General features: G+C 40.9%; 1 protein-coding gene across 1 annotated transcript in view; it reads right to left on the reverse strand.

The window, feature by feature from the left end:
• Nucleotides 1-44: 44 nt before the first annotated feature.
• Nucleotides 45-24,316, reverse strand: part of TSHZ2 (teashirt zinc finger homeobox 2) — a 232,757-nt gene continuing 208,485 nt past the window's right edge. The window contains exon 3 of the mRNA XM_069804956.1: nucleotides 45-9,502. The gene's annotated coding sequence lies outside the window, so the exon portion shown is untranslated. The remainder of the gene's footprint in view (nucleotides 9,503-24,316) is intronic.

Genomic DNA, 24,316 nt, shown 5'->3' on the forward strand with positions numbered 1-24,316 from the left:
AAAAAAGAAAGAAAGAAAAGAAAACCCACACAAAAATCAATCCATCAAATGTCATTACAGATTTATTAAGCCTGATGTAGAAAGACTTTTAACAGTAACATCTTCAGAAAGCATAAAAAGAGCACTTCTGTTCAGTCTTGTGCTTTGAAAATCTAAATATATTTTTATCATATAAATAATTCTTTTCATGTTTTAAGTGCATCTGTTTTTTTTTTTCCTTTTCAAATTTCCATTTTACAATTGGCCAAAACTGAAGTCTGCATTGACTGAAATGAAGCCATTTGCAAAGCTAATGATGTTGTGAAGCATGTCTATGGTGAACCATATCAGCTAGATTTCAGAAAGGTAGTTCAATGAGTGCAGCATTAAAATGAGGGACAGCCTCCAGCAAAATCATAATTGAACACACCCAAGTCCTTAATGTCTGCAGTTGGGTTTCCTGATGCAAATTACGATAACATTTCAGATGTGAGCAGTCGCTTTCCAATAGCTGCAGTGGAAAAGAGACATTTTATGCCACAAAGGAAAGAATTACCATGTTTAAAAATGTAAATAATATATGTATAGAAACCTTTTTTATGGAAATGAGGCATTCAGGATTATGTGAACAGTTTGGGCTATTTTTTTTTCCTTTTAAACACAACAGATAAAGATGTGTGATCTATTATTCAGGGCTTTAATTACAGTTCTAAAACTGCGGTGATTTTATTAAAAAAAAAAAAAAATCCCTGGGCATAAAAAGTAATGTTTTCTGTGGTAAAGTTGAGGGATTTTTTTTTTTTTTTTAACAATGTATTTACCATGGTAAAAATACAGAACAAAAAAAATCACCCTTAATAGATTTCAATGCTGCAAAAATCATACACAGAAATACATCTTAAATGCACTGGAATACAGTCATCTTCCTGTAAATCAGAAAAGGCCTTAGATAAATAGGTTTGACCTGATTTAAATTTAATGAGATACATAGTCCTGATTGTTAATAATTGATTTGGGGGAACCCAAAACAATAAAAGCAGTAATCTCCTCTAGTATAAATTATACGAATTTATTTAGCAATCAACCAAAGGGGAAAAATTGCCATTAACATTATCAATTTGTTTAGTTTAAGTTAGTTATAATAAGCAAATAATTTGAAGCAAAATTGCCAGCTAGGCTTTGAGAAAGACAGTAAATATTGGGAAGATGCGTATCTGTGATGAAGCTTTGGGGCCACTAGGTGGTACGGTCCTCCCAGCAGAAAGGCGTTTTTCCATTGTAAGGACCATTCATAATCATCAAAACCAAGTGAAACATGGTTTTGATTAAAACAGCCTGTTGGCTCAATAATCTTAGTAATTTTAAAAACATCCTTAATGTGGAAGAAGAGCACTGCAATGTCAGAAATGGCCTTGGGGCCCATTATAAACAGCAACAAAATAAATAAGGAGGAGAAATGAGAGGTCATGAAAACAAAATTAAGCTAATGTTTCAAATTTTGACAATTATGAATTGTTCCTCCAAGAAGACATTAAAAAAAAATTCAGGCACTATTAGATAAAATACAAAGAGAATAATTGTACATGTATGAGTTTTCCCATGGGACTAAGCATGCTTTAAAAGCAAAATTTGACTTAGATTTCCCCTCTTCCCCCCCGCCCCCCTTTATAGCCAGCAATTGGGCAGGTCTCATGCAAACACAGACTTGCTTCTCAGAGTTCCTCCAAAAACTCATCTCTAATTCCTTTATGAGCCATTAAAAGATGATGACCAAGAAAACAAACAAACAAAAATTACAAGCATATTTTCTATACAAAAAAAAAATAATATCCCCCGTTATGGACCAATTTTTGTAGGAAACCGAAACAAGCAAATATAACAAAATCTGTGTTCATAACATGGCAATATAGTTAATATATACAAATATGTACAGTATAAAAATGCATCAAAGGCGCAACTTTTCATCCAAACAAGCTGCAGTGCACAATGAAAAGCAGCTTGGCCCCCCTCCACTCTAAGTATACAGGCAATATATTCTATACAGCATGCACTTGTTACAAAATTAGTGCATAAGCACTGAAACATTCTACAGATAAAGTCACCGTGAGTCCTCTCGGAAAGGAGTCCCATTTGCGTTGTTAATATAAAAAATGTGTTTAATCTTTCCTTTTTGCAATTTGTAGTATATACATTTTTCTTAAAGAGAAAGGAGCTTTTGATTCTTTTTTTTTTTTATTTTATTTTTTAAACAAAATTCTAGACCTAACACCACGGGTCACAGATGTAACCTGAAGATGCTGCCAATACCAAACTTACTACATACCACAAGCGCTGGGGCAGAGCAAAACCGTCAAATTTACTATTATGGCCAACTATGCTCTATTATTTAAAATGGGTGTGGATCGCTCATGATTCCTGCTGACATAGTCAAGATAATAAAACCCAAACCAAATGTACAGAAAAACAAACAAAAGGATTAATAAGTGGTGCCTGAGCACTAGACAAAAGGGCATATTGTACCAGAGACATATGACAGTGAAGTACCCTGAGCCAAATAAGAACTGTTTAGCTTGTCAGCTTTTGCAACCTGTATTGCACATTCCAGCATTTGCTGCATTATAAAGCCAAAATACTGCATTGTACATCCTGAAGATATCTGCTGCTTTGCTTGGTGCCAACAGTGCCCAGCTGTTACTTCAGCCACAGCATCATCGCCTGTTTATAAATAGATACACAGACGTACACACATGGACAGTGTGCCAGTGTATGCACAAATATGCGAATGTATATAGGGGGTAGATATCTGTGTCTAGCTGCATATCTACCTAGATATGTACAGATATGTATTTTTTAATGTTACATGGACCAGCTAGTAAGTGAAAACATTGCCCATATAAATCTTCCACATTTGAGACAATTGCATGGATGTTTAAGTACTGTAAGTACATCCCTCACCTGGGGCTGATGCCCCCGTGGGGATGCGGCTTTCCAGGGAAAGCGGTCCTTGCATTTAATGTAGCTGCATTTTTGCAAGATGTTATTTTCATTTGCTTTTTAAAATATTCATCTTTTTTTTCCCTGCTATCTCATCTAAGAAGTCTTATGAAAGAATTTGTTGCCTTTACTTAGAGCCAAAAAAAGGAAAAAAAAAAAAAGTTTGCTCAGCTAGATGGTATGAACTCAAGCGGAGATGTACGATCTGCCAGGATTAGTATTTAATCTGTTGTCTCAAACAGGGCTTTTTACAAAGGCCTGAAGACATTTCATGAGCTGAGAGTGATGATGAACTGGAAGTTTATTACTCTGCAGTTAAGTCCAGTGGTACAGCTATTTCACTTTTAAAAATACTCTCAAAGAAAATATTGTACAGACACTTTGGTACAAGAAACAACAGTGTCATCTTAAACTTTATCTACTCTTCACATTTTTGCCAGCATAGTTAAAACAAAAAATGACCACTAGTGTAGACTGAAGTATACCGGGATAAAAGTGCTTGCACTGGTATAAAAGTGGTCCAGCAAAGCAAAATAAGCTGTACCAGTATAAAGTGCTTTATAGCGATACAACTGTTTTTACATTAGGACTTTTACCAGCATAGTCACATCAATAACAAAGTTTTGCAATCACTTCCCTGACATAACCATAAAACTTCTGAAGTGCAGACTGTGCCTTAGATTTAATCTGCACGGAGCTAGAGACTGTTTGCTGAAGTTGTTTTCAAAACCATCTAAACATGTTAGGAATCCAAGGTTAGGACCGTGAGGACAATGTTTGGGGCTGTGTAGACGGAGGGTAAATGTGCTGAATTCAAAGGAGTAGCTCTGGATTTACACCAGAATAAATGAATTCAGAATCTGGCTTCTGTTTTTTAGAAGTTGGTATAAATAAAGCTGAAGACTGAAATGAAACAGGAGGGAGGCAGTCGCAGGGAAGATTAGGAACATGCTGGCGGGACACGGCACAGCGCGTGTGGGATGCACACCCTCTCCCTGGGCTTTTACACTTGGCACGTTCATTTGCAAAGGTATGTTGGCTTCTATTATCACTGTAAACCCACTATTTTTATTTTTCTAGTCTTTCACTGTCCTTCCGGAGATGATTGGAGAACAAATTCCTAAATTCTCTGTGCTTGTGTGATGTCAACCACTGCAGGAAATAATTAACAAAAGAAGAAAAAAGAAAATCCAGGAAACATTTCTTTCTGGAATCACTACCTAGTGGCTCACGCAGGGCCACCAACAGAAAGATTTAACTTGACTTCAGGTGCTGACAAATTAGGACCTCAGTTTGGTGAAATGTGAATTGAAATCTGCCTTTAGGTACATATAATTTATTCTTCAGTTGCAAGTTTCAAAATGTTACATTCGCTGTGGTCCACGCTGTCACATATAAAAAAGGCTCAGTTTACACCTACCACCGTCCAGCTCAAAATCTTCAGCACCATTACTGAAAAGTTCTTCATTTTAGTGAAATTCGATAACCTCTTGCTGATCATTTTCAACCAAGGACAGAGGTTTGGCAACAAGGAAAGTTGCAACCTGTGGGATAAATTGTGAGGCGGAGCAGGACACCCAGGCCAACAAGACCACAGTGGTGTTGACCCTGTTGTGACTCTGAAACCCAAAGAGAAGCTGGTCTGAGGTCTCCTCTTGGGTGGCCGGTAAACAGGAATTACAACTCTATGTAGCTCCTGGGAGCAGCTTCCTGGGAGCAAAAATAATATGTCAGGTTGTACTGTAAGAAGATGGGCACATACCAGTAGCACTTTTTCAAAATATATAGAGGTGGTTATATCAGTGCTCTTGCTTGGGGACAGATGGCCTTTAAAGCCTGCTGTAATTGCAACATATTGATCTGGAATCTGTGATCAATAGTGTCTTTATAGAGAGAATTTTAAATATAAATTGCATCGTATATCTGTTTGCGAAGACAAAAGTCCTATGTGACGGAGATCCACCTCCACTTAGCTGAGGCGCTTTCTCCAGCCTGAGCAGAGAGGGGACGGGGACGGTGGCCACAGCCCACAGCCTGGGGCGCTGAGCAGAGCCATTTCTTTGCTGGGAGGAAAGCTCTGCCAAAATTCGGTTGCCATCTTTCGTTCCCTTGCGTTTTCTCAACAGGTTTGATTGCAAGGTAATATTCACAGCAAGAACGAACCGAGGGCTGACCGGAGCTGCTGTGCTTGAACCAGAGCAGCACCTCTGTGGCAGGATCAGGCCATTAGTAATTAGCAGAGAGCAAATCTCCGCTCGGTAGCTCTCACCCCGGGCCAAAACTCTGTTACTTTTGTACTTTCCCGATCACCGAGGGCAGCTTGCTGTCCGTGCAAAGCCCGCACGGACGCTTCCCAGTGGGAATATCCCTTTCTATTTTAGGAACTGAACTGTTGGTATAAATTAGTCAATAAACATGGTGCTTTATCAAAACACGATTAAGGAAAGCAAAGAGACCAAAAATTAGGGAAACAATCCTTGCCATCTGAGTGTGTGAGTTGACTCAATAGCCTGTAAAACTGGCTTGGAAGGCTTCAACCCCTATCGTGTTAATATATAATTATTGATTTTTAAAATGACTTCTTATATCCTCCATGATCTCTGAAAAAGCGAGGGAGGTCAGTCTTGAAAATACTTTTACAAGTAGGTAATAAAACCCATGATAAGTTGCATTGACAAGTAATTACTGGGCAGGTTTGTTAGCGGATTCTCAAAGATTTTTTTTTTTTAAACCAACAATTATTATTGTACTAATGACAGCCATTTTTAAAGTTAAGTGTCCGTCTCCCTCTCAGCTTAAATAATAACGGCCTGGAAAAAACACCTGAGACTGATCCACTGAAATTCTTATATATTGGGCTCCAAAGAGATGCTAATTACGTCTCCCTCTTTTATAATAGAACTTTTTTCTTAAGGTGCTATGGCTTATTTTGACATGGATGGTGGCGGGAAGGGAGCTATGGTTTCTGAATAAATCTCTCAAAGCAGTGTGTAAGGGTAACAATTCTTACTGCTTTATTGCAGTGCAAGAGCATAAACAGCTTGGATATGTGGTGTATCAATATGCCACTTGTTAATAAGCAAGGATGTGAATCATAAATATTCGGCTGTTTGATCACCAGGCTTTTAATTAATGTTTTGATGATCTCCAATAAGAATAAAAGTCAGAACGCTAGATATTGAGTAGATACGACAGAGAAAAGATGCAATGATTTTCTGTGTTACCTGATTTATATGACAGATAAACTATCAACTCATCCAGTTTCGTACAGAGGAAGAGAGAGGAGAGATGTATATTTTCTTTTTTTATATCATATTGTAAAAAAAAAAAAAATCACTTAATTCAAATGTGTACCTAAAATGTTCCCAGAGGATAGTGATGCAGGCAAAATAATCAAGGTTTAGCACTGTGTAATAAAGGTTTGTGGCCAGATTTTAAATGAAGTAGCTGTTTCTGCACTTGCCTGTGCTGGAGTGAAGCCTCCTGAGCAAAACATGCTGCTGGGCTGGCCAGACCTCCCTTGGGGGGACCGGCACTCCCGAAAACCTTGAGAGAGGCTTTCAGCTCTGGGGTCCCAGGTGCCAGCACAGCTGGGGCTGGGGCGGCCGATGGTGGGACCATATTTCCTACCATCACCACGAGCCCGCCGCTCACCAGCTACGGGGCACCGGGAAAGCCTCTTTTCTGCCAAAATTGAGCGCGAGGAGCCCCAGCCCTGGATGCTGTGGGCTGCCTCTTGTGGGAAGAGGGCTCCTTGCTCCTGGCAGCGGCCCGTGTCGGCATCCGTGCAGCTCGGCCACGGCTGCAAGCGGCAAAACATACTGCAGGGAGGGTTTCTACCAGAGCAGACGGCAAAACGCCCGGCTGCGACAGGGCGCGGGATCGGGGTCATCCGAAGTTGGTGGGAACTTCCCCCATCGGATGCTACAATAAGCCAAATATTTTTTCTAGATAATCCAAAAGCTTGGGGAAAGGAGCGGGGCTGCAGATAGGCATGTAGTTTCTCCCAAGTGGCGTTTTGCCATGGCACTCTCTGCCTTTGGGTCTGTGCCGCAGGACCCACCTTGTGCAACTTCACTTAATAACTCTGAACCGGGCTGTGCAATTTAACAGCTTCTGAGGAGCTCGATGCTAATGCATTGATTTTGCTTTAATAGAATTTTGTTGTCAATGGCTGGTGCTCAGCACGGTGCAGGCTTCAATCTTAACCCATCTGAAGGCTCTGCTCGTTTCCAGTTGAGCTCCGTTCATTTCCAGTTGAATAGGTTAAGCAAAGACAGACCTCACTGTTCTCAATTCACTTTATGATCCTCCCATCATAAAAAATAATATCAGCACCTTGCTTTTCATGTCAGAACTACATTTGAGCTGCTATTCCCTATGCCCATGAGTAAATCCCATAAAAGCCGCCCCGTTGTACTGTCGCTATTTTTCCTTGTGGATGATTGATTGATGGATGAGTGCTGACACTTCAATGAAGCTATTTCGACTGCCATCTCAATCCGATGATGTGAGGGGTATATTTTCTGTCCATGCCTCATTACTTCAGAATGACATTCCTGGAACTTCATTTACTTTTTCCCTCCTTCCCTCAAGCGCCATATTTTTTCCCATCTAGGTTATGCATGCCATAAAAAAAGCAATTTGCTATTATATGTGGCATAAGGGCAACACTTTCCCTAGGAGGTAAATAAGAAGGGCCTTTTTTCCTCCTCCATGTTGAGTTTAGGGATCATGTCAAAATTTCCCAAACAATGTCAAAACAGGCCCTTCTGCACATGCCACAGGGAATGCAGTAAACGTATTTAGTCTGATTTTGTGAATGCTGCCCTTCAATTATATCCTTGAACGTCTAAACCAAAACAATAGTAAAAGACACCCCAAAGCCCTCTCTTATTTGAGAAGGATCCTCTTCTCAACTTGTGCCTAGCATACTTTGAATATTTCATTTGCAATGGAGTGGCGATTTACAGCTTGATCCAGGCTTATTTTTCCTTTGAGAGTAAGGGAAGTTCGTCGTTAAATGCAGAGATGGATTTGCCTACTGGAGGTTGCTTTCGCTGCGAGGAAATGCTCAGCGAGAGTAAACAGGGCTGCGCCTGATTTTCCAAGCAGTGTACTAGGTAACGTGAGACTTGTGACATTAGCATATCCTGGAAGATTTTGTGAGTTGACTCGGGACCCGATTTTAATCTGTGTAATACAGTATTCCCGTTAATAATAATGTATAATTAAGACATCCGTTAAAAATCCATAACGTTAATTTAATGGAGAAAATCTAATACAGTTCTATTGGAATTTTTACGTTAAATTAACTTTAACGGGCTTTTAATGGATGTCTTAATTAGATCTCATTATTAACGTGAATATTCCACAAATTAAAATTGGGACCTCAAAGTTTTAATGAAAAAAGTTACAAGCACAAATTTGAAATTGCCATCTTTTTAGTCCCCTTCTTCCCAGGTCTCAGTTGACTTGAAGACAGCTGTAGTTTCCAGCCTGTCCGTGCCGGCGGTACTAGCCAGGCCGGACAGAGCGCGCGACCAGATTCTGATCTCATTTACGGCGGCATAAATCCAATGTAACTCCATTGACTACAACAGGGAGCTTTAGATTTACACTCACCTAACTGAGAAAGGAATTCTACTTTTATTCTTTTATATCTATATATAGATATTTATATAGTGATATTTATATATAGATATACCTATATTTATATAATGTTCAATAATCTAACAATAGTACTTTCGTTTAAAAATCACTCCATCGCATATGTCTCATCATAAACCGTAATGGAGATTTAAATATATATATATATCTGAGGAATAAAACAAACTGAAAATAAACCATTTTAAACAAATCTTTGGCAGCAACATGGTTAAGCATAACTATTTGAACAACTTGCACAGAAGATTAACATTGTTCAGAGGTTTTTTGGCTCAGAATCTGTTTTAACTTAATAATTCTTGTACTTACTGTGATGTATTGATCCCTAGTGCAATGACTGGATTGGGCAACCCAGGTGCAACAGTAATAGCTGCACAGAATAGAAACATTTCCTTTAGACAAACTATCCCAAAGGGGTTATAAATAGGAAATGGACATTACCATGAAAAGTAAAGCTTCCAATGTGACTGCATCTTGTGTAGCACACTTGGACATTAAACTATGAAGAATTTTTTTTTTCCTGTCAAGTGTTACAAATTGACGAAATAAGTACATCAATGTTCTCAGTCATTATCTTACTTCAGTGGCACTTTGTTTTAGTGACAGCAAAAAGGGACAGTGGAGACCAGACAGCCCCAGTGCAGTTTATCAATGAAAATCTAATATCGTCCATAAGCAGGGGAGTGGAAATCAATACTTCATTACCAAATTGTTAGTGAGGATGAAGAAGAATAGCGGGAGTTTTTTTGGCAGTCTTCTCGGTCCGGGTTGTTGTGAGTTCAATGTCAGGATCGGAGTGACGCGCAGGGGCGGGCTGGGTGTGGGAAGCCTGGGCTGGAGAGCTGGAACTAAGGCATTCGTCCTGCAAGCAGAATAATAATAATAACAACTATTGTTACCAAGTTTCTAATCACAATTCCAGATTTTATTGCATATGTTCTTTTATCAATAGACATTTCTGGAAATGAGTCAGCTTTGCTTTACTTTGTCCACCCATAGGCTCACAAAAAGCAAGGATGCAGAAATGTGAATAACCCCCCCCAGATCCTTATGTCCGTAACTGTGCAGGGATTAGTGGGTAAACTCCAACTGACGCTGCGGCTCTGCCTGGTCCACTGAGTGTGTTACTCTGCATCTCTGCTTTTCCCTCATGTTGCCTAAACCTGGACAACACAACGAGCTTCTTTCTACTACCAGCCAAGAATAGACTCTAAAATCCTCGTGGTGAGTTGGATATCTTGGTAGCCACATTGTGTTTCATTACTTGACTATTGCTGTGTTATTTCTGGTTGTTGTGGCACCTCCCCAGCATTAAAAGCCGCTGTTCTTCTAATGGAGCTTTTCCATTGTGCAACTACTAAAAGTGCTAAGTGACTCAAGTTGTGAAGTTACTTCTACATAGAGACAGAAGGTGCTTGCTTTATTTAATTTCAAGATGTGGGTTTAAAAGTTCAGCCCAAAGCTGAGTCGTGTTTTGCTTATAACCTGAGAGAAAGATACTGAGAAAAGCAGTAGAAAAAAACAACTGGAAAAATAGGGTGAGAAATGAGGCAGGCAATAAGTAGAGTGAAAGTCAATCTGGAGAGAGCACAAAGGAAAAAAGACCAGCAGCAGGCAAAGAGAAATATGTTGCTGAAAAATATATTATCTGTTCAAGGCCACGGACATTTCAGCAAACACAACTCAAATCCTGCGGCGTGTTGCCTGTGTTCTGGCTAAATCAACTGGAAATTCAGTAGTAGCTTTATTTAAAGTAAAATAAACTCAGCTTTTCAAAAAATTCCATATGAAAACAAAAAAGTCAATTGACTTCATGCTATTTAGTTTATAATTTGGTTTGTTTTACAATATCTTCACTTTTTCAGTTTTCACAGTGATGCTGAGTTGTGCATTGGCAACCCAAACCTGCTATGGAGAAATTGTTGGAAGGGAAGAAGAGGTTTTGGCAGCTGAATGTAGAGACTTTTGGCAACTGAGGATGCACGGAAGTCAGTTGGAAATTGCGGTGAATACCTTAGATCGTTATTCCCACTTAAAAGATAGTAAAAGCAATCCATGTTGACACTTTAAAATGTTGTCTTTAGGTTTCAGAGGTAACATTCCAGAGCGATTCACACTTTGCAAAGCTATTATTTTTCACTGCAAAAGGACAAAGCTGTGTCAGTTTACACCTTGTTCAAATTTTAAAGAAAGCCAGAAGCCTTACTATTGTAATGCCTAGCGCTGAAATACAGTAATGCCGTGAGCTGGCTCTGCTCCTGCGGCCAAGTTCTCAGCTGCAGAGTCACCCTCTGCAAACGGTCCAAGTGCAGAATGCAGAGATGGCACAGGCATTCGACTTCACCTTCCCAAGTAGTTTTTTGCAGCCCTCACCAGGATGGAAAGCTATATTTGTGGCATGCCACGGTAAGTCCTGCCTTGGATCATATCAAGCTCTGGAGTAGCTCTGACATGCAGAGCATCTGCCTAGCTCCTGGATGCAGGACACAGACACTATGGGCTGGTCCCACACAGGACAACACGAGGGGCAGCGGTGAAACAGCCGAGCGCAGGAGCGATAACTCTTGATTAATTCAACTCTGCCTCCAGAATGTCGTTAGGACAATTAAGCAGCATGTAGTATTACTGAAAGTGCTAAATCTGGGAAGGAGTCCTGGTTTGAAGCAAAGTAACTGCAGAGTGCTGGTTCCCTGCCAGTGGGAAATATTTATCAAGGGCTTGGATTGGAAAACTGAAAAGCCAAACTCCTGCCTCCTTTTCTTTTTGATTCATTTGAGGAAGGTCCTTAGACTTTTGTATTAGACCAGCCATAAAATCAGCTTAGTAATATTCCTGGTTGCTCCCACATCACAAGGGGACCATGCACAGAGCAACTTTAAGGACATTGTTAACCCTTGGCAGAGCTCTTTAGGGGCACATCAGTCAGCATGTAAGTCCGTGAGAAACTCTTCTGGCAACAAACCTGTTTCAGAAGCTCTCACCCCTTCCTATCATTTCCACCCTATGGTATGATACAATCCTCAGCTGCAGTTCTGCAACCGTCCGTGGGTCTGTACCACCCTAGCCGAAAACTGGATCTCTTCCCGATGTGTCTCACAAAAGGCCACACAAACACTTCCAAGAGGAGTCCCCAGCGCAGGGCTGGGACTGCACAGCCAACGGGAGGGTGGACACCTCTTCAACTGGTTTTGCTGCTGGAGGAAAGATAAGATGGAACAAGGCACCTGGGAGCTGGAGGGGATTCTCTGCACTGCTGCATGTGTGCAGGCAGTTTTGGTTTAGCACTGATATAAAAGACATTTGTGACAGTCGTATAAACTTTTGAGGCTCAGTGTTCATATACTTGACTAACGGTAACATCCACAGATGACTAAAATCAATTGGGACTTAGCATTGATTTCAATGGGATAAGTACTTCACCCCTAGGTCTTTTGGCCAACCAAAGTCTCCATCCTTGGTTTGGTTTTTTTTTTTTGCATTGATATCACCGCAGGCTGGGACAGGACTTTGGGAAATTAATTAGTGTGAGCCCTGATCAATAAGGGTCATAGTTTATGTATTTCATTATCAAGTCTCTAAGAGATTCAGGGAGTATGTGGAGAGCTTGTCACCCGCAGTCTAGGGCATAGCAGCTTGGACATTCAAACAGCACTTGACGGGCAAAGTTTGTTGCTTCCTGGGCATTTCTTGAAATGTAGTTCAACCTGTACCATAAAGAAAACTCTATCATTTAAATTATGTTATGAAAAAGCAGTTGAAAGTGTTCATTATGCTGATGTCTTGTACAGCATATGTGAAATATCAGTTGCAGATACTGAAGCTTTGCTTTTATTTAACATTAATTATCAAGCCATCAACAGATGTAAAAAGTTGCATCTATTTTAATGCAGATGTGTCAGGACTCAGGATTCCTTCTAACAGTCCACTTCCCTCTCCTCGTTCAAATCTTGCCGTAAAAACACAGCCGTGAAACCTTTGAAATAGGAACTCTCAAACATGCCTGCAATCCTAGACAACTGTCAACTGTATGTCAACAGCTAATCGTGCATGTGTCCGGCCTCTGTGGGCTGGCACCGGTGCTGCTCAGCTGTGCTCCTTAGCCCCTGCATGGCTCCTGGTTCATGCGAGCAGCGGTGAGCTCGCTCCTTCTTTCATGCACACATGTGCACACACATGCCAAATCCCATGCTTTTGTTTGCTCCCTCTAGTCTCCTTTTTCCCTTTTCTCCATGGCCCAAAGCCACACTAACCGAATGATGCAGCTTCCTGGGGGATAGGACATGGGCTGCCTGCTCATGGGGTGGGTTTTAAATTCTTCACTTGGGGATTGCTGTCACTGTTTGCTTTTTGGTTTCTGCAGAACACCGACCACTTCAGTGGCACGGTCCAAGGTGTGATGGTACCCTAGAGCCAGGCAGATGACAGCAGGTTCATATGTTTATACTGGTTTTTTTTTTTATTTCCAGATCTTTGCTAACATCATTTTGTCATCTAGTAGTGTAATAGGATAATAAAAATGACAATACGTATCTGTGATCCACCCACCAAAGTCCACGGAAGTCTATGGATCAAAACTTTTTCATGTTGCTGCTGTACCTATAGTAATAAATTGCAGGACTCTTAAAAGGCCAAACAGAAAGACACAGACAGTCCCTTTGTGGTTACCAAACATGTTATCTCTAGATGTCATTTTTGACCTACTTTTGCTAGATTTTTACAGCAGCAGAAAATCTGTTCCTTAAAGAATCATGCTCACGTGCGTAATACCTAGATAGGGAGAAAAAACAAATCTGGATATATTTTATTTAATTTAGGACTCCTCTCACCATGAATTACAATATTACAGACTCTAAATGCCTTCTCGTTACCCATAATTATAACTAAAATTATATCAGTCTAAACAGTAACTACTCAAATGATTCATCTTGATTGTAAGGAGCATGCTCTTCTAAGTTATGCCTGCCCATCCATTTTAAAGCCTTGCGGCAGGAAAAGCTTTCCAGAAGGTCATTTAACAGCACATTAAATAAATAAATAGAACATATTTGTTTCAGAAAACACACTCTAATATGGTGGGAAAGCGCTTTGGGAGAGGTAAGAATAACTCTTGTGAAAACTAATACTTTCAGCTCTTCTTCATTCTTGCTGAGGGTGCAGCACCCACCCAAACACACACAGAGGCTCCATGTGATGCCAGCATGAAAAAGTCCTTAATGTTCTTTAATACCGAAGGGTGCCGTGCCAAGAAGCTGCACTGCACGCTGCACAGAAGTGGCAGCCAGCTGCTGCCCAGCAGCCGAGCACGGGGAGAGGAGAACGCAGCAGCACAACCCATCGTGGTCACCAGCAGGTCCCTGAGCCCCTCGTGTCCCTGCAGAAGGCACCAGACTTCACGTATGCTGGCCGTGCTGTCGGCCACGTGGAGAGGGGAGTGTGGAAAATGGTCTTCTTTATTGTAAAAGTAAAACATATTTCTGTCCTGTGATCTAAGCTTATGAGAATGCGGGACAAGATAATGGAAAAGAAATGTGGGCTCTAGCTCAGATGTTCCTGGGGTGTGTCTGCCTAAATACAAAACTGTCTGACTCTGGTAACACCCAGGTGCAGGAATTCAGAGGCCTCATTGCCTGGGATGATGGAAACTACACTTAATAAAAACTTAAAGTCATTAAGTTGCATTTATCTCAGGAAACCCTTTGTTGAAGGCACTTTGTTCAGAGGCTAAGGCCAAGGCCAGATAAGACACCTCTGGATTTCAGCAGCAAGATCATCAGAGCACGCATCTGCAGCTGGTGCAAAACACCTTCTCTGTAGGAGGTTAATGAAGTTATGCTGACTTACCTCAGCTGGCCTGGCCCAACAGTTTTGCCATATAAAAGAAGAATGTGCTTTTTGAGTTTCTTATTTCCAGAAACTTCTGTTATCTGTGCATATAGTTTTGTATGACAGATTTTTTTAGCTGTGACCTGGCTGAGCAAAATTCTTAAGCATATGCCTATTTGTATTGTGCACAGTGCAGTGAACACAGTGATCCATTTCTGCCAGGAACTGTACATTAACGGTACCAAACACCATGGCTGGGCTGCACAGATACAGCAACGCCGACATTTTAAGGGCACACCTGTGCAGGCATGTATGTGTACCAATCATGCTGCCTGAGACCTAAGAGAGAGATGCAAAAATTCTTCTGCATATACACAATATTTTATGTACAAATAAATATAATATACAGCTATAAATATATTTTTATATGTAAGTGTATATATATATGTATTTCTAGACAAAAAGCAGCCCAGCCAGAGCTACTGAATATGTGCAGCGGTGCCCAGCTCACTAGGGTTACTAGACATCCCTGAACAAATACAGTTAGATCCTCCAAATCCACCTGAACAACATGGCTTGAGAAAACGCTGACATCTGTTAGCCTGAGCGGTTCCCCAGAGGGCAGGCAGTTTCTTCTGCGAATGACTAGAAAAAGATCCGGCAGTATTTTAAAAGCAAGAACGATGAGACGCATCCCCAAAAGACAGAGGCAAACGAAAGACGCAGTAAGGGTGGAGGTGAGTGCTGCTGGCTGAAGCTGCCCCAATCCTCCCTCCGCGTGCAACCGCTCACCAGTGCCGACTGCATGATGCTGTCGCTCAGGGGGCTATTTAGGCTGAGAAAAATCAGCAAGAAGAATTTTCTCCCCCCTCCTCCCCGATAGTTTGGGCAATCTAGATCTTTGCATAAGCCCAGCAGCTAAGGCAGTGATGCTGGGGGTAGGGTTGGTGCAGAAGGGACAACTGGCTTTGCTGCCAGAAGCAATGCGCGCTCAGCCCGTCCTCAGCTCCTTCCGAGGGAGCCAGGAGAGGAAGGGAAGAGCGCGAGCTGGGTGCTAAAACCCAGTTGCCACCCCCAGAGATCTGGTGTGCGTGGCTTTAGGCAAATCGTTTCACCTCCCTGCACGCCTCAGCTGTTTAGCTGATAGAGTCAGACGAAAAATTGGGAGCTGCAGCTCGCCGTGTCTTTGGAGAGACACAATGAAATCTTGGGCTGGCGGAGAGAGTGGGATTTCTGCCACTTGTGTTGAGAAAGGCCAAGATTTCAGCCCGGATCTCAGCTTGGGCCTCAAGGCGACATAGGATACGCACATGCTCCAGTTACAAAGAAGAGCACAGATGATATCTAACGGGCGCAAAGTATCCTGACACTTAACTGGTCCCTCCTAATCGCTTGTGCACACAGACAAAGCCTGGTACAGGAGTATCTGGAAGGATCACAGGCTTGTAAAGAGAAAAAAAAATGAGAGGATGTTTAATTTTTGGTTTTGCCTATAAATAAAGTATAGTCATCAAATCACAATGTATTTGAGAGCACATGTTATTGACAGCCTATTCTTGGAGGAAAAAAAAAGTGGATTTTTTGGCAAAGTTTCTCTATTTGCTAAAGATTAAATTGTTCATTGTACAGGGCACCATCTGCCCTTGGAGAGAGATTTAGTTGATGGCAGCTGCAACCAAAGTGTGGAAGATATAGCTGAATTTCTGGTTTCTTTTCAACTAGCAACTGTCATTACAGGTCACATGCAAACTGTGTCATTTTCTGTGACAAGCAGGTTCTGTAGACTTGGGTGCTTGCTACATTTTAAAATGCCACCTGTATAGATCCCAGAAGAGAAATAGCTTTTGTAACACACCTTGAAAAAAAGTGAATTTAGAGCAGATAAGACAAAACAACTACGGTTCAACCATCTGGACACTGGTGGTGGGTTCAAGTCCCAGGTTGACATGGATAGAGGTCAGGATGTACTGGCGGGTCACGTAAAGCTAGATTTCCTCGATTAATTTAGGTGCTTAAAAAGGCCAAATTGTCATCTACACGTGTTTACTCAACTGCTGCATAATTCCTAAATTGCCTCCTTGTTTCCCTTGTGTTGTAATTCCTGGTTAGATTAAACCCCACATTTTTTCAATTCAGAAGATAATTTCTTAATCATCAAACTAGAGGCTATTGCGGGAGGGTTTTCCCCCAACCCCACCTATTGAGCTATGGCATTAAAATGTCTAGATTCACTGCGTGACAGTAAAGGCTACTCGAGAGTGGGGAGATGCTGATCCGATCTCTGCGTTCAGAGCTATTTTGATATTACACAGAACTTATCACTGGCCAAAGCGAACACCTCCAGGAAGGAATTTGTACCTCTTCCCTCTCTTCTGAACACCGTAACTCTTCTGCAGGAGAGATATGTTCCCTTTCTCCGCTGAACAAAATGGGAGGGGAGAAGTTAAGAGCACGCTGGTAGATTTTATTAGGACTGAGAAACAAAGCAAAACAAAAAAGCAAACCCAAACCTCTTTCCTTTCATCCCTGCCTTGCTATGAAAGTGCCTTCATATTTCCAGGCTTGCTGACAATATTTCAGGATGGTACATCACACACCGTCTCCTCTGGAACAGCAGACATTGTCAGTGCTGGGAGACAACTGCTCTCTGGATTGTACTTCACAAAGATTCTGTATAAAGCATTTCTATGAAAAAAAGGTTTTTGAAATTTGTGAGTCTTTTAGCCTTTCAGACAAGAATGAGTTCTGGTTAATTTTCGTCTGATGATTTCCACACTTTCTGCAAGAAAAACAACAGCTACTATTGCCTTAAGACAGACTGAACTAGTTGTAACATGCCTAGATATAAGATTTTTTTTTTCACATAAAAGAATTTGCAGGACATAAATTTGTTCTCAAGTTTATTCTGTTCAGTTTAACTTTTTGGTCTTCTATCACATTTTGTCATGGTAGAATGGGATCACATTTTGAAACAGAAACTGCTACTGCTGGTAAATTTTTAACAAATCTGGAGTGATTACATCTATGGGTTTAGATAAAAAGGGTTTATTTTAATGGGTAGAGGCTTTGCCTTTCCAGCAAAATATTGTTCATCATTTCAGGTGTCAGCGCATCTTTCTGATTGCTCCATGATGTGCCCAGACCAGTCAAGCCATACCTCCTTGGGAAGGCTCACGCTTCCATATCTCTTTGCTGCTGCCGCCGATTGGAGCCACACTCAACCCTCACCCTCACTTAGGCAGATGCACCTATTGCCATCCACGATTTGACCCAGGTCAAGTGCTTTCAGGATTAAGGCCTTTAAAGAGACATCCAGAAAAATGCTTAAAATCTAAGACGATGCTTGTTGGGGTTACTTTTTGCAGAAAGCATTAATCAGTAGGAGAGGAGGGCTGCTTATGTGGATTAGTGTGCAATACGCTGGTTTCTTCTTTCTTTGTGAGGAAGCGCTTAAAACACAAATTCCCACCTTAAAAACCAAACCAGTGCGAGCTACAAGTAAATCACCTATTCTGTGGTGCCAGAACTGCACATGCTCTTCTGTTGCTGATTTATCTACAAAATATATCACATGCCAGTTACTTGAATTAGGATCATGGGGAGAAGGGAATCATTAGAGAGTAGAAGAAACTCTGACGCATAAAGAAAACTTATCCGTTTGTCTGCTCCGCGATGCCTGTTTTATTTCCTCTTCATGCACTGACAGTACTGACGAGGCAACGGATGCTGCAATCCTAAGCAATTGCTTTTGGGGGTAGCATCATTAGGGTTGCAAATGTTTGATACAGCAATAGTTTTGAATTTCCAGGCAGGCCCTTTTTCCTGGTCATTGCAATGTGTTTAGCGGTGCTGGTAGGTGAACGGCACAGCCTGGATCAGGTATTTCACTCCCGGTGTTGTTTCCTTTGCTATCAGAGTGCCTTGAAAAGCCAGGTAAATTAGACTTGGAGGAAGGGACACTGCATCTTTGAGTAATGAGGCTGGGAAACAGGGAACACATTTTCCACTAGCTCATGTCTCACTGTATGGCATTCCGATTTCGTGACACTTCATAATAAATCATTGCTTATCACTCACATGGGAACATAACATGGTTCAAGTTAAGATTCGTTAGTGATTGTAAAGAAGAAACATGAATTGCTCTATATCAGGGCTTTTTGATCATCTTTCTGTCCACTGCAGGCATTTTTTTTATCGTAATATTTACAGTAACTGTTGTTTAAAGCATAAATAAAAAGGAAAAGAAAGAGCAGGAAATATGAATAATGAAAATAAATTTATTTGTCTTATTTATGTGTTTATGTAAACATTTGGCAATTGCTTTGCACAGCAGCTTGTATTCAGTGTCACAGACTGCTGCACCGACATAAGTTTCTAAAGCTGGGATTTTAAATATATATATATGTGTATGTGCTTATATAAAAAAACCCTAAATGCCAATACATTCATTTTCTGGAGGAGAAGGTTCTAGCAAGCACATCTAGAGCCAGTTTTCTTTAGCATGACTACTGCAGGGAGAAGAGAGGGTGACCCTGTCCTGCAGTGCTGTCCCCCCCGGACCGGTAACACAACGGCAGCAGAAACCTGGTGCCATCCTCAACGGTGGCGAAAACCTCACCTGCCTGGAGATGAGGGAGAGGCCGAACCGGCTGTACTTGGGGTGAATCTGGGCTGTTCCCTGTCAGCCTCTTACCTGTGCCTGGGTGTCCTTCAAAGGCTGAAGGAAACAGGGCTTCGTGTTCAGTACGAGGGATATCCGAGGGGGGATAATCCTCGCTTCAGCCCCTGTCCCTGCAATGAGCTCAGGGACGGCAAAATGGGAGCTCGAACGGGACAGGCGTTGTGGATGTATTCGGCTATATATTCAGGCAGTTCACTGCCTTCTCTGACCTTCAAGAGATGGATTTTTTTCTGTGTGCTGTAGTTCACAACTTTTTCATCAGCAGTTTAGGGAGAGGAGTGGAAAGCTTATGGGTTTACAGATGACATCGGTAGTGCTTTAGGGGAACAGTAAGTTTATCATAAAAAGACCTACTAACTGAAAAAATGGGAGCTTGCTAAAATAAAGAATTGTAACGCATATGCAGAAATTTTTCACCAAAAAGAAAAACCAATAAATCTATTCCGGCCCTTGTGTTACAAATACTTTTACTTTAATTTGTTTTCTTTACCTTTTGGGTTTGATTGTGGGAGCTACCTAAAACTCTGGGATAACCTGAGAGAAATCAGATAAGGTAAATATTTGCTGCAACTATCGCTTTGATTATTCCCCCTTCAGTAATTTGCTATTTACTATATTAATCAACTATATAACATGTCATTTCTACTGCTCCCTGGCTGAATAATTTCCAAAACTACAAACAGCTTTCAAGATAGTTGCCAGACAGGCGCAAATTAATACTTTCAGAAACTCTTCCTAGAAACATTCCCATGAACAGAATTTTTCGCACCCTCTATTTGTGTAAAAGAAATACAGTTGGGTTAAAAAAATTGCCAAATTATTATTTTAGACAAATTCTTGCATATATTTTTTCTGGCTTTATTCCAGTTGAATATTGATCTTTTATAAAAAATATAAAATATGTTAATGTTTACCTTTGCTACAGTAAGTAGCCTTGTGACACGAGATGGTAATGGAAGTAAGCATGTAGTTAACTTTTTGCAGGATTAGGGGCTTAATTTAGTAGTTATGAAAACGAGACCTGATCTGCTTTTACCGAGGCAAATAATCCTCTTGATTTGTGGGACAACTTGTCTGAGTAAAATGGCATACGACCAAGACACTGTAAATTCAGTTGCCTGATCCATCTGATCTCTCTCCCTGACACTCCAAATCACAAGTATTTGTGGCTATACCGGCCGCTGTCTTTGATCTCCAGCATGTTCTCTTAAACTCAATTTTGCTTCTTGTATTCACGGTCTAGGTCACTCTAAGACCGTCCCTTGTGCTCAAAAAATCCCCAAACCATATACAATAAATGCATCACGCACAAAAATGCGAAATCCCCCAAATATCAATTTTTTCAAAGAAAAAATGGCTTTTGGTTAAGCAAACAACATTAGATGCATATATTACATCTTACTTTTCACCTACTACTGATAGATGATTATATACAAGAATTAAAGCCTCCAAGTCTTGATCAAGGAAAAAGACATAGTTTTTCTAGTATATATGATACAAACTCTTAATCTGCTCTCACTGGAAGTGGTATAGTGAATGGGATTATTCTCCATTTATTTTGGCTTACACTAAACTGGAATTTTTGCCCCATAAGCTTCCTGTAATTTTTGTAAGTGGAACTGCCTTTGTCAGCATTCTTAATATTTCCCCATGGAAATGGTATTAAAAAGCAGCACATTTGCCCTACAATCTCATGTTTTATCCTTGAGAAATGAGGTCTTATGGTAGATTTTTTTTGTTGTTCTCTCTTTCTGTAGGAAAATGGCTTAATGGCAATCATCTCAAACGGAGCCTGGAATGAGACGGTGTATCTTCAAAATGTTAATTCTATTGCAAACCATGCCTGGGTTAAAAACAGATATTGAAACAGGGGAATAAATATTTGACAATGCTGTTAAGGCAACTTTGCTAACGATTTTTGAACAACCTCCAACTGAGGTCTAAATGTCTGCAATATCCATAAACAACTCTATACTGTCCAATTAGGGAGACAAAGACATAGAGTCCTGTCAAGAAGATTTGCATGGCTAAGTGTCTGAGATCACAGAGACGATGAGGGATCGTTCGGAGTGATGGGGGATGCACAGAACGGATGACTATCATTACGATATTACAGAGGCTTACACCTTCCCAATTACTGGCAGGATTCATTAGTTACTGCTGCATTTCCCTAATAGAATCCTCTCTCTTTGGCTTATCGCTACCTTCCCTCTGTCTACGTAAACCCACAACTCAGCAGTCGATCACCTATGAAAAATTAGACGGTGTAGCTTCCAGTGGCCTATTTAAAATGAAAAGGCAACTGAATAAGAAATAAAGAACAAAAAAATAAGGGCTGTAATGCAGATATGTGGGAGCTACAGAAGCGGCATCAGATGGGTTTGGAATTCTCTTGTTATTGAACTGTTTGAGAAAAAAAAATCAGTGGCAGCTGCAGAGAGAAGCATCATGGTGGGTTTAAAAGCACAATGAAAGCATTTTACATAGACTTACGTACACACACAAACTATAGGCAGATTGCAAAGTGACAATTACTTAAGGCCTGCTAGGCTGAAGTTTCACAACTAAGATTGGTGAATATTACAGGGGCTCGATGCTGTTGCAATCGACTCAGCCCCATTAAAGATAATGGTGTGAGCATTTCCATGCTGTCATCATGTTACTATCAACAGCATTATCAGTATCAACTGCTTTTACAATTATGCACAATGGCTCTTCCTGCACAAAGACTTAGCAACCACCAAACTCGTTTTCTTTTTAAATACACTGAAAAGAGCATAGATTTCAATCCTTCATCTGTTCACAGATGAAACAACATTTCCAAATCATCACTGATAGCATTTTTTTCCTCCCATTCTAAGGATGGCCAACTGTTCTCAGCGATTTCTATTACATTTCCTACCTATTATTTCATGTAATGGCATTCCTTAAATTTTAAATTAGCTTTGAAGAATAAAAATAATTGAATTCCTGCTGTTTTGTGTACATAGAGGGTGACAGGAGCTAATGTGATAATTTAAACTGTAAATGAGTCTTCACTTTGTGTTCATTAATTACAGCTAATTACTGAATTACAAACCTTCTTGGTTAGGCACTGTTATGTATTCATGTAGCATGTTGGATTTCCAGCTGGTAGAAAACTGTTTTATAGACTTACAAGCTGACACACCAAGCTACCACTGAAACAATTCAGTTTGAAAAATAAAGGAAGGGTGGGGGGTGCGTAACTGCTCTTGCTCTTTGAATTAAGTGAGTGATGAGAAACAGTGCTGCAAACTTGAACCTCAGGTGAGCGAGGATCTTGCGTATGTAATTAGAAAATGTTCGCTGTATCTGGTAGGCAGAAATGCAATGATTTTGAGCTGCCACTTTGGGTGAAGAGCACAAGCCTGCTCTGCTCACACCTGTTTTACACCGGTGTTAATTCCCTGGTTTAAACAGAGTTCCTCTCTTTATAGAGGCATATCAGTGAGACAGAAATGCCCCTGCAAGTGGGGCCAGTGCTCCTAGCACCAATTCTTCAGCTATGCTCATGAACAGCAGGATGGTAATATAAAACTGAACATCCAAGCAAATGTGCATTGTGTTCCATATGTAAGTGCTTATTGTTCCTCGCTGAAGGATCGTATGTAATGCTATAGAGCTGTCTTGAGCATTTACTCAACATTTTCTGCATTGAATGGTTCTGTCCAAACCTCTCCTTTGGATACCTTTTGTCTGCTGATGTTTTGTATTGAAGCTGAATGCACTAGTTGAAGTCTCTCTCTGCAAAGTGAGCAGGAGGAGCACCACAGTGACAAAATCAGCCATGTTAAGATCTTGCGAGCTACAAAGCTTAGTGCCCAGAGACAGAACCGTGGCAACTGGCAAAACAAAGAAACCAAAACCCTCACCTCTATTTCTGGTAAATACATAGACAGAAAACACAGACATTTCCCTTTTCTTGGCAATTGCATTTTCCACTGGTTTGATATGCTTTGTTCCCTTTTAACAAAATAGGCCAGCAGTCTCTCCAGACGGTATGTCCAGTGTAACCGCTCCTGCAGAGCCCCGCTGTAAGCCGGCCGACCCACGCGCCTGCACGTCCACCAGCAAAGCCCTCCCCTGCAACAGGTAACCCTGCTTCACGCTGAAAGCAGCAGAGATAGCAAGAAACTATTGAATCAAATAATTAAATTAAAACGGTTTAATTAAATTATTCTATAACCCAATTGGCCTTCCAGACCGGGGACAGGGAAGACCCAGATCGAGGGTCCTGCCCCAAGGGACCAATGTTGGGTCTGGAAAGCAGATCCTTCTCGGAAGGGCATAGTGTTTTGTACGGCCTGTACTGGCACAACTTAGCTGAATAATACATAAACAGCTAGAAAGGAAGAGCCGGATTCTCAGCTGGTGTAAAACTGTGTAGCATCATTAATCTGAGGAGAGTTATGTTGATTCACAGCAGCTGAGGATACAGCTCAATAGGTTCGTAATAGTAAAGACTTTGATGAGAGGCCCCTGAAAGCGGTAACACTAATGTGTGACTGCTCGCATAAACACCAGTTCAATGACAAGGCTTTTCTGCCTAAGAACTAGTTTGTGTCTTCAGGTTTCGTGATAAGTACTAGTCTTTTGTCCTTAAATAATCGTTTTCATCTGGAGAATGGCAAAGTGGCTTGTTCTAACACCAACAGAAATTCAGTAGTAGACTTCGCAATGGGATTCATGTCATGTCCTATTCCTTCATCACCTTCTCATTCTGCCTCTTCTCTTTTGGGGTACAAAAACAGATGGGGAAACCAGGGGAGAAAAGATGTGCAGGCAGAAATTCCTTTCTTTCTGTGGATAGTAACTCTCTGCTATCATATAAAGATAATGACTTTCATTAATCTTCTGTAGGTCTTTCACTGAAGGGTTCTTTTCACTCCACATAGAGACACCACTTAAATGCTGCTATATATTAAGTAAAAATGAGAATTCTTGATACCACATTTAAAAAAATGGTATGAGAAGTATCACTGTGCAGCATGGTACCTACAGAGGCTCAACATGACTAAAGAGGTAAGACTGCTGTTCAGTAAGTTATCAGCCACCATTTCTAGGCAGTCTCTCACCCAACTTGTTTTCATGTCTCACTCCTTTTTAATCTGACAGTCGCCAGCATGCAAATTTGCACTGAAATTTAGCATT

The sequence above is a fragment of the Haliaeetus albicilla genome, chromosome 2, assembly GCF_947461875.1.
Source record: "Haliaeetus albicilla chromosome 2, bHalAlb1.1, whole genome shotgun sequence".
Lineage (NCBI taxonomy): Eukaryota > Metazoa > Chordata > Aves > Accipitriformes > Accipitridae > Haliaeetus > Haliaeetus albicilla.